This window comes from Canis aureus, chromosome 6, assembly GCF_053574225.1.
Source record: "Canis aureus isolate CA01 chromosome 6, VMU_Caureus_v.1.0, whole genome shotgun sequence".
Lineage (NCBI taxonomy): Eukaryota > Metazoa > Chordata > Mammalia > Carnivora > Canidae > Canis > Canis aureus.
Genome location: NC_135616.1, coordinates 61,268,155 through 61,279,248, shown reverse-complemented (window position 1 = coordinate 61,279,248; position 11,094 = coordinate 61,268,155). Strand labels below are relative to the sequence as shown.

The 11,094-nt window shown below is 35.2% G+C and overlaps 1 protein-coding gene across 9 annotated transcripts in view; it reads left to right on the top strand.

Annotated features, from left to right (window-relative positions):
* The window catches only part of PLA2G4A (phospholipase A2 group IVA), a 150,883-nt gene that overhangs the window by 17,209 nt on the left and 122,580 nt on the right, over positions 1 to 11,094 (top strand). For 3 of the 9 annotated variants that reach the window (XM_077901893.1, XM_077901889.1, XM_077901892.1), the window contains one exon: positions 2,928 to 3,182. The exons of the other annotated variants lie outside the window; for them this stretch is intronic. The gene's annotated coding sequence lies outside the window, so the exon portion shown is untranslated. The remainder of the gene's footprint in view (positions 1 to 2,927; positions 3,183 to 11,094) is intronic. 9 annotated transcript variants of the gene reach the window in all.

The following is an 11,094-nucleotide window of genomic DNA, read 5'->3' as shown; positions in this document are numbered from 1 at the left end:
TATTGTTATAGTTATGGCTTTATTTCCAACCGCCGTTTTGCTTTCAGTTTTCTCTGTGTCTCACGTCTTTGTTGTTCCTCTATTCCTGTGTTCAGTACATAGTTTCCAGTGGACCATTTCAGTTCCTTTGTTGATGTGTTAACTATATTTTTGAGTGATTTTTATAGTGCTTTCTTTCTAGGAATTATTTCTAGATATGCCTTCATTTACTATAATCTACTCTATGTAAATAATAACTTAATTTGAGTAAAATATGGAAACTTTGCTCTACTGTAGTTCCAGTCCTCCTTTGTGCAATTACTGTTATACCTATTAAGTCTATATATGTTATAAATCTAATAATACAGTAGTGTAACTGATTGTTTTAGGCTTTCAGTGTCTTTTAAAGAAGCTGTGATAAAAAAGAAAAATTATATAGAATATTTTATATCAAATACCATCTGGTATTATATCCTTACTCCATTACAGCTCCATATCCTTCCTATCTTTTGGACTATTATTTTCATATCTATGATATCTTTAAGTAAGCCCAACAATACAATTTTATGATTATTATTTGAATGCAATTGACTTCTAAATCTGTAAGAGAAGAAAGTAGAAAGCTATATTTTTGCTATCTTATAAAATTGTTTTTATATAATCTATTGGCTCTCGGTTTCTTGGTATGGCTTTGAGTTACTGTTTGGTGTCACTTCCTCCCAACCAAAGCTTTCCTCATTATTCCAGTGAATGCTTCTCTCCTGGCAAAAAATTCTTTCAGGCTTTATTGATGTGAGAATGTCTTTATTTCTCCTTCACTTGAAGGATAATTTGTTGGATATAATATTCTTGGTTAATAGTTTTGTTCTTTCAGCATTTTGAGTATGTCCTCCCACTACCTTCAAGCCTCTGTTCTGACGAGAGGTCAGATTTTAATCTTATTGTGGTTACCTTACACAGGATGAACATTTTTTTTCTCTTGTGACTTCTAAGACTTTGTCTTGGATTTTCAGCAGATGGACTGTGATGTGTATAGATTTGAATCTCTTTGTATTTATCCCACTTGAAATTGGTTGAGCTTTTTGACATGGTTTTAATCAAATTTGGGGAATCTTTAGACATTATTTCTTCAAAAATTTGTTCTTTCCTTTCTTTCTTCTTTTCTGATGAAATTCCATTTACACAGACCTATTAGTATACTTGATGTTGTCTCCCAGGCTTTAAGGCTTAGTTAAATTTTCTTCATTCTTCTTATTTTTCTTTCTGTTCTTCAGATTGAATAATCTCTATTCCCATATATAAATCCACTGATTTTTCTGAAAGTTTAAATGTGCTTTTATCCTCTGTAGCAAATTTTTCATTTCAATTATGGTTTAACGCCAGAATTTCCATTTGGTTATTTTTTCTATTGTCTATACCTCTTTATTGCTATGTTACTGTGTCATACTTTCCTCTAATTCTTTCTGGTTTTCTTTAGTTCTGTGACCATGTGTGTAACAGATGCTATGAAATATTTGTCTGTTATGTTCATAATCAGGAGTCCTGCAGAGATAGTTATTATTGGTTGCCTTTCCTTCCTGTGTCTGGCTTACATTTTCCTGGGTTTGTTTATTTTGTTTCTATTGTTGAACAGTGAAACTTTTAGGTTAGGTGTTGTAGCAACCATAGAATCTCATCCTTCTCCCGGGAGGGTTACTCTTGCCCTTTGTCTTAGTGGCTTCTTCTGCTTGTTCTATGGAGTCTTAACCCACAGTGTTCAGACTCTGACACTCTGATGTGTCAGCACAGTTTTCACTTTTCATTTTTATTTTGAAGCCTAGTTCCCTAGGTGCTGCCCTTGGGCCAGCATATTTCTGTTGTTAGCTAGTGATTGGCAAATGTTTGCTTAGACATCTTGAGCAAGTAAGTCTACCTTGTGCTGTTTAATCAGCGTGTGGCCTGGAGAATTTCAAATACAAGGAAACTACGAGTTCTCCCTGGTTTTTACTTTCTGCATTTGCAAGGCCTCACTCTTAGTGGGTATTTTGCTAAGTCCTCTGAGCTTTCTTCATAGGGGGTATAGTATTGCATATACACACAGCCTTCCAGACTAGGAATAAGTGGGCTTTAGCAACCGTGCTCTTTGCTTATCTCCTCCTCCAAATCTTGCTATTAAATTTCTAAAATGGTCTGCAGTTTTTGTAGTTCTTCCAACCAATATGGACTCGATGCTAGTAAAACTTCCCACATTGTTTGCTGCTGTGTCTCTATTTTTTTTTTTAAGATTTTATTCATTTATTCATGAGAGACACACAGAGAGAGAGAGAGAGGCAGAGACACAGGCAGAGGGAGAAGCAGGCCCCATTCAAGGAGCCCGATGCCGGACTCGATCCCGGGACCCCAGGATCATGCCCTGGGCCGAAGGCAGGCACTAAACCACTGAGCCACCCAAGGATCCCCTCTCTATTGCTTTTGATAATATCCCTGGGCATGGAACTTTCTATACTTTGTTCCAAATACAGTTATTTCCTTCACCCTCAAACAGAAAGGCAACAAAGCTGTAAATCCACAGGACTGCTCTATCTTCCCAGCTAGAACTTCTATACTGAAGAACTGGAGGATGGTAGATGCAGTTTCTTGCTAAAATATCATAGATTCTCATTGCTCTTACTGAAATTTAATAGATTTTTTTTTTAAAAATTGAAGTGTGGTTGATACACAATGTTATATTAGTCTCAGGTATATAACATAGTGATTCAACAAGTCTTTATGTTATGGTATATGCTATGCTCACCACCATGTGGCTACCACCTGTCCTAATATATCACTATTACAATGTATAATTATAAGGCACAATTATATGCCTTAGCAGACTTCTAAAAAATAAGTGCTTTTGAGGTGTTCCATGTCCTTTGATTAGTTTCCAGAATTGATGTTTATAACTCTGACCAATTTTATCTGCCTTTTAGAAAGAAGATTTCCTAAGTTCCTCATTCTGCCATTTTGGAAGTTGGCACACCTACATGTTAAATTTCAAAGTGAAACTTGAAAGTGGAAGCTTTGGTCAAGACTCTATGATAAAAGAACTAAGAAATCAAATACTAAAGTAGTTTGTGATACAGCCTGTCCTTTTACATTTTGAGTAAAGCAGGTGGACAAGAACAGTATTTAACTCTCAAATTACATGCCACCTACTTCACCAGTCTTAAGGCTCAGAATAGCAGGTATGTGGGGAGGACTTTGAGAGGGTTTTGTGTTGTTGTTTGTTCATTTGGGAGAGAACTGGTTGGAGTAGAATCCTTTTGGAATCCTTCCTTGGTGAGGAGATCTGGAAGAAATATACCTCCTAACCCCTAATCAAGAGAGGGGCCTTTAAAGAGACTACTCAGTCTATCAGAGAGTTTAATATGCATGTCCTACATAGGCTGGTGTCTAGTTGGGCCTGAGAAACATAAAGGGCACAAGTAGCTGAATGGAGAGTTTCATTTGGGAAGCAGTTGTACTCTCTCTGTTGAGTATTCTCTGTAGACTGAAGAGAACTGGGCAAAAGGATCTTAAATCCCATACAGAGGTTTTGCCTGGTAGGGTGAAAGAACCACAGAAGAAGACCTGTGGACATAGACCACAGGGTGCATGGGGGCTTAGAAGAAAGTATAAGCCTCCAGCTATAATAGAGATGCATTGCTACATTCCAGAAAATACAAGGAAGATATCTCAAAAGTAGAGCGTCTTAGAAGAATCTGCAAAAGCATCTATTTATGAGAAAAAGAATCAGCTTTAATATATACCAGGCACAGGGTTCACAAAGCCTGCTTATGATAGTATAGTGAAGTAGTAACTTTCTTGCTCCTGTATCTTTGCCAGCCTTCTCCAGCTAGGAGGTGTTAAAAACCAGAGTTCATGGGTTAGAAGGGTTAGGCTGTAGACAGAGGCAGAGAGAAGCCAATGACCTTATCTTTCCCTGCTGTAGTTGCAGAGGAGAAAAATTTCAACTCTAAATCAAGTTTAATTTTGGATGAATACATGGGCCTAGCATTTTAATTTCTAAATAAGCATATTTAGAAATTATATATATTAGAAATTAAATTAGAGATTAAATATATGTATATATATAAATTAAATATATATAAATATATATGTGTGTGTGTATATGTATATATATCTCCAATTTTTTAGACACATTCTGAGGCTGACCACGGTTTCACCAAAGTAGGAGAAGACATAGCCCTGAGTGGATTTAAAGAGCAAAAGAATGTTTCTCTAGGATTAAATGCCATGAATCATATATGTTTACTTTCTACCTTTTATTTTATTTTTTAAGATTTTATTTATTTATTCATGAGGGAGAAGGCAGAGGCATCAGCAGAGGGAGATGCAGGCTCCTCACAGGGAGCCCGACGTGGGTCTCGATCCCAGAACTAACTCCAGGATCATGCCCTGAGCCAAAGGCAGACGCTCAACCACTGAGCCACCCAGGCGTCCCTATCTATTTACCTTTTCATTTCTAACCTAATAGACATGGACAGTTAGCTATTATAAACATATCTCCTGCTTTTAGCTTTAATATTTGGGCTGTCTCTGTCCAGATCTTCCTGCAGGATACGGTAGTAACCGTGGTGGTGAATAGTTAGGTGGTGAGCACAGTGATTATGAATGGAGTTGCTGGAAATAAGAAGAGGAAATAAAGCTGCTGACACCAAACTTTGGGTGCTAGCAACACATTTCCTCTAAACATTTTGAGTACGAGTCTCATCTCTTCTGAAATATATTAGTTCTGCTTTTTGAAAGAGAGAGAGAGAGAGAGAGAGATTTAACATCCTTGGATATTAGGAATGAAAGAGAGAGACCTCAAAATAGAGTGCCAGTACTACATTGTAAATTTCCTTCATACAGAAACCTGACCGTGTGTAATATTCATCCATTCATCCATCCAACAATATTTATTCTGAACCTACTACATTATAGGCTCTGGGCATTAGGGATAACTCTATGAATAAGACAAATGTGATCCCTGACTTTATGCATCCCTTAGTTCTCTCAGGAAAGGCAGACCTTATTTAAGTTGAGTGAAAGGCTTGAGGGGGAGTGCAAAGTGCAAATGGAATCAGTAATAGGCAGACCAGACATACTTTGAAGATCATGGAAGGTTTCTCTGTGGAAAACACACTTAAGCTGAGTCCTGAAGAATGGGTGACTGGGCCTCCCCTCTATTTCCAACCTCACCATTCATGAGTCCCTCATCTCTCAGTTTTTCAAACAACCTGCCTGGAACACTATATTCTGAACCCACTCCCTCCTGTCCCTCCAAAGCTAGCTATTTTCCAGAGCCCAGACCTCAGATTACTCTGTAGTTCTGCTTTTTTGCTCACTTCTCTCATTTTATATATCTCTATTTCTAATTGTTTTCTTTATTTCTCAGATTACTTGTTGTCTGACTGCCCTCTAGAAATGAGGAAAGGGAATATATCTAACTTATTTCACTTTTGCCTCTCCAGACACTGGAATAGTTCTTGATACATAGGAGTTATGCCTTAAATATTTGTTGAATAAATGGATGGAGAGAAGTGGTAGGTTACAGCCATGAGTGAGCAAGAGTATGGCACCACTGAAGAAAGAAAACAGTATGGCCATAACATAGAAAGAAAAGGGAAGGATGGAGGGATAAGACTGAGGGAGTTGATAGAAATCATCTTGAAGTCATGAGACCATTAATTTCAAACTTCCATTGGTGGGCCATGAAATGAATGTAGTGAGCTACTATCAGATTTAAACACATGAAATAGAATATTTACTGGATATATTCTTAGGATATACTGTTCTTTGTAAAACTGTCAAATTTGTTTCCATATTTTGTTTATGTGTGTGTGTGTTGTGATATGAAAAGGTTTTCCTACTTTGGATGGCATAAATAGGTATGAAAGCCACACAATAGATATGAAAAAGATAGAAATATTTCTAATTTTAGAATAAAGGAATAAGAAACCATTGGAAATATTTTTGTAGAGGAGTTTCAAGATTCCTTTCCAACTCTTGACATTAATTATAGTGTTGTTGCTTTTGCAACATGTGAGTGTGAAGTACCAGGCTAGGCTGTAGTTATTGCCACCTCTAAGTTACTTTATGCTTATCCTAGATATATCCTTTCTGACCACAACACTATGATACTAGAAGTCAGCCACAAGAAAAAATCTGAAAAGACCACAAATACATGGAAGTTAAATAACATGCTATTAAACAATGAATGGGTCAACCAGGAAATAAAAGAAGAAATAAAAAAGTACATGGAAACAAATGAAAATAAAAGCACAATGTTTCAAAACTTTTGGGATGCAGCAAGAGTGGTTCTAAGAGGGAAGCTTATAGCAATTCAGGCCTACCTCAAGAAGCAAGAAAAATCTCAAACAACCTAACCTTGTGCCTAAAAAGCTAGGAAAAAGAACAACAAACCAAATCTAAAACTAACAGAAGGAAGTACATAGTAAAGATTAGAGCAGAAATCAATGATACAGAAACTAAGAAAGCAATAGAACAGATCAATGAAACCAGGAGATGGTTCTCTGAAAAAAATCAATAAAATTGATAAACCTCTAGCCAGACTCATCAAGGAGAAAAGAGAAGGGACCCAAATAAACAAAAAGCACAAATAAGAGAGGAGAAATAACCAGCACCACAGAATTATAAACAATTAGCATATAGTTTTTCATAATTTTGTAACATACTGGACAACCTAAAAGAAATGGATGAATACCTAGAAACATAAATGACCAAAACTGAACCAGGAAGAAACAGGAGATTTGAAAAGACTGATAGCCAGCAAGGAAACTTAATCAGTATTCGAAAAACTCCCAACAAACAAAAGTCTAGGATCAGATGGCTTGACAGGCAAATTTTACCAAAAATTTCACCTAAGTTTTAAAGAATTAATACTTATTTTCAAACTATTCCAAAAAATAGAAGAGGAAGGAAAACTTCCAAACATTATCCTGCCAACATTATGCTAATAGCAAAACCAGATACAACTTTTTTAGTACAGGGCAATATCCATCAAGCAAAAATACAAAAATCCTCAACAAAATACTAACAGACCAAATCCAACATTACATTAAAAAAATTACCACCATCAAGTGGAATTCATTCCTGGGTTGCAAGGTGGTTCAATATTCTCAAATCAATCAGTGTGATACATCACATTAATAAGAGAAAGGATAAGAATCATGTGATCATTTCAATAGCTACAGAAAAAGTATTTGACAAAGTACAAAATCCATTGGTGATAAAAACCCTCAACAAAGTAGGTTTAGAGGGGACATACCACAACATAATAAAGGCCGTATATGAAAAACCCACAGGAAGGAGTATCCCATGGAAAAAGGATAGTAAATGGTGCTGGGAAAACTGGACCACTTTCTTACACCAGACACAAAAATAAATTCAAAATGGATTAAGGGCCTAAATGTGAGACCTGAAACCATAAAAATCGCAGAGAAGAACACATGCAATAACCTCTTTGAGCTTGGCCATAGCAACTTCTCTCTAGATAAGTCTCCTGAGGCAAGGGAAACAAAAGCAAAAACTACTGGGACTTCATCAAAATAAAAAGCTTGTACATAGCTCAGCAAACAATCAACAAAACTAAAAGGCACCCTACAGAATGGGAGAAGAAATTTGCAAATGACATATCCTATAAAGGGTTAGTATCCAAAATACATAAAGAACTTCTCAGGGTGCGTGAGTGGCTCAATTGGTTAAGCATCTGACTTTAGATTTTGGCTCAAGTCATGATCTCAGGGAAGGGGCAGAGAGACAGGGAGAGAGAGAATCTTAAGAAGGCTCCATACCTAGAGCAGAGCCCACTGTGGGGCTTCATCTCATGCCCTGAGAAGGGATGCATGTGCCCCCATTTTTATTGCATTTACAATAACCAAGATATGGAAGCAGCCCATGTGTCCATCAATTTTTGAATGGATAAAGAAGGTGGTGTGTGTGTGTGTGTGTGTGTGTGTGTGTATACATACATACACACAATGGAATATTCAGCTATGAAAAAGGATGAAATCATTTGCAATTACATGGATGGAGCTAGAGGGTATAATGCTAAGCAAAATAAGTCAGAGACAAATACCGTATGATTTCACTCATATGTGGAATTTGAGAAATAAAACAAATGAGTAAAGGGGAGAAAGAGGGAGAGAAAGACAATCCAAAAAACAGACTTAACTATAGAAAACAAACTGTTGGTCCCCAGAGGGGAGGTGGGGTAGTGGATGGGTGAAATAGGTGATGGAGATTAAGGTGTAGACTTGTGGTGATGAGGACCTGGTGATGTATGGAATTGCCAAATCACTCTGTTGTAAACTTGAAACTAATATAACACTGCATGTTAACCAACTGAAATTAAAACAGAACTTAAAAAAAATTTTAAAGAAGGAAAGCTTGCATGCATTGAGTATTTACTATGTTACAGGCACCTTTCACCATAATTAATTCATTAGTCCTCACTACAACATACAGTACATTCATAGTACTATTCCCATTTATGGTGAATACACTGGATCTTAAAATGTGAAACTGAAGTTTGAATTGAGGTCTTTCTAATCCCATATCCAGTGGTATTTTGACCAAATTATGCTGCTTCGATGAAGAAAATAATATGATTTTCCCTCAGGCATTGTATCCCTGATAGTATCCTGGCATTACTGTACAAGCATATGGGCTTTTCAGCTTCTGGAAAGGGAATTCTCAGGAATCACTAGTGATGCAGCAACATAAAGGCTTTATGCTCTTGGGTCTAGGAGCTTCACATGGCCTATCACGTACTTGAAAGAAGAATTCTGTTAAGAAATTGCTTCACTTCTAAAGGGTTGGTAATATAGGGAAAATGTACATTTTCATTAAGATGAAACAGTACATTATAAGAAGATAGAAATCAACTTTTAGTAATTACAAAGTAAGTGATTAAAAGAAATGTTTTATTTAAAAAATATTTTTTTCTAGTAAAATTAATGATTCTTGATGAACCAGAACAAGGAAGAAAGGAGATTTTCATTTTATACAATTTTTAAATAGAGAACTATGAGTGATTTTTATCTTTCTTATAATATAGCTTCATGGTTTTCATATTACAAATAATGAAGCCAGAGTGGTAGAAAAAATGCAAAAGACACATGTGAAAAAGGACTATTATCCAAAATATACAGAACTCTTAATATTTAACAGAAGATTAACAGCCTGATTTTTAAAATGGACAAAAGACCTTAACAGACACTTCACCAAAGAAGATAGATAGGTGGCAAATAAACATATGAAAAGGAGATCACATCATATGTCATCAGGGAAATGCAAATTAAAACAACAGTGAGATTCCACTGTATACCTATTAGAATGGCCAAAATCTAGACTGCTGACAACATACACTGTAGGTGAGGATGTGAGCAACAGAACTGCTGAGTATTGCCGGTGGGAATGCAAAATGGTACAGACACCCTGAAAGATAGTTTGGTGGTTTCTTATAAAATGAAACATATTCTTCTATTTGATTCAGCATATAGAAGAATATATTTGCCCCTTGATATTTACCCAAAGGAAATGAAATCAATCTTATGTCCACAGAAAAAGTTGTACATAGATGTTTATAGCAGCTTCATTCACAATTGCTAAAATTTGGAAACATCCAAGATGTTCTTCAGTAGGTGAATGGATAAATCTAAAAAAAAAAAAAAAGAGTTATCAAGCCATGAAAAGACATGGAGAAAATGTATTAAATACATATTACTAAGTGAAAGAAGCCAATCTGAAAATCTGAAAAAGCCAATGTGAAAAATCACATACTATGTGATTGCCACTATGTGACATTCTGAAAAAAGCAAAACAATGGAGTCAAGTAGAAAGATAGGTGATTGCCAGGGGTTGAAAGATAAGGAGGAAAGAATAGACAAAGATTTTTTATGGTGTGAAAATACTCTTATGATACCATAATAATGGATACATGTCATTATATATTTGTCAAAACCCATAGAATGTAGAACAGGAAGAGTGAACTCTAAGATAAACTATGGTCTCTGGGTGATGATGATGTATTAGTGCAGGTTTATCAGTTGTAACAAATGTCCCACTATAGTAGGGGATGTTGGTAAGGAGTGAGACACTGCATGTGGGTCTGGGGGGCAGAGAGTATATGGGGAGATCTCTGTACCTTCCTCTCAATTTTGCTGTGAATTTAAAATTGCTCTAAAAAATGTTAAGCCTTTAAAAATAAAGGCACGAATAGATAAATAAATGCTATTCTTTTTGCTTAAAAAATGATGAAGTGAATTTAAAAATTCAAAGGCACTTCATGAGATCCCATTTGTGTAAAAACAAAATTCAAATTCTTTTCCTTTTTACTTTAAATATATGAATATGCGTTGGATAGTCTGGAAGGCTACACATCAAAATGAAATCGTGATTATACTTTATTCTTGATTTGTTTCCATAGTTCATATTTGTAAAATTAACCATGAGTTATTTTGTATAGCTTTAGAAATGTGATGTTTAAAAAGAAAAGAAATACTTTAAAATTTTAATACATTTTATTCTGAAATAAAAATGTTTTAGAATTTATGTATTTATCATAAACAACAAAGGCATTTGAAAAGATGTTCCAAATTAGATGTGACACATATAGAATACTAACATATAGGTATATATTGGGGGAAAATATCTATGATGGAAGAACAAAATGTTTATTGAATATTTTTTTAAATTTTAAATACTATAGAATAATTGTAGAAGAAAGCAAAGTATATAAAGTATTTTTTCATTATTTTTTCATATTTTTCATTCCTTTTTAACTGCTTCCAGATTAAACTGGTATTTTAGAATGAGTAAACTTTTTAAAAAATATCAGCGCTGAAGTGGAAATTCAATATGAATGTATCTTTAAAGTTCTTAACAAATAGCTAAGGTAAAAAATGTTCCTTTCTTATGAATTTGTGTAACACTGGCCCAATTGAGAAAACAATGACATGTGGCTTTTTAATGAGAAACAGTACAAAAATAATTTTAATTTTTTTGTAAGTTCAAGGAATGTCTCATGAAATACTTGGCCAATGCAAAAAAAAAAAAATCTGGAGTTTCCTAATAACTACTAACAGAATA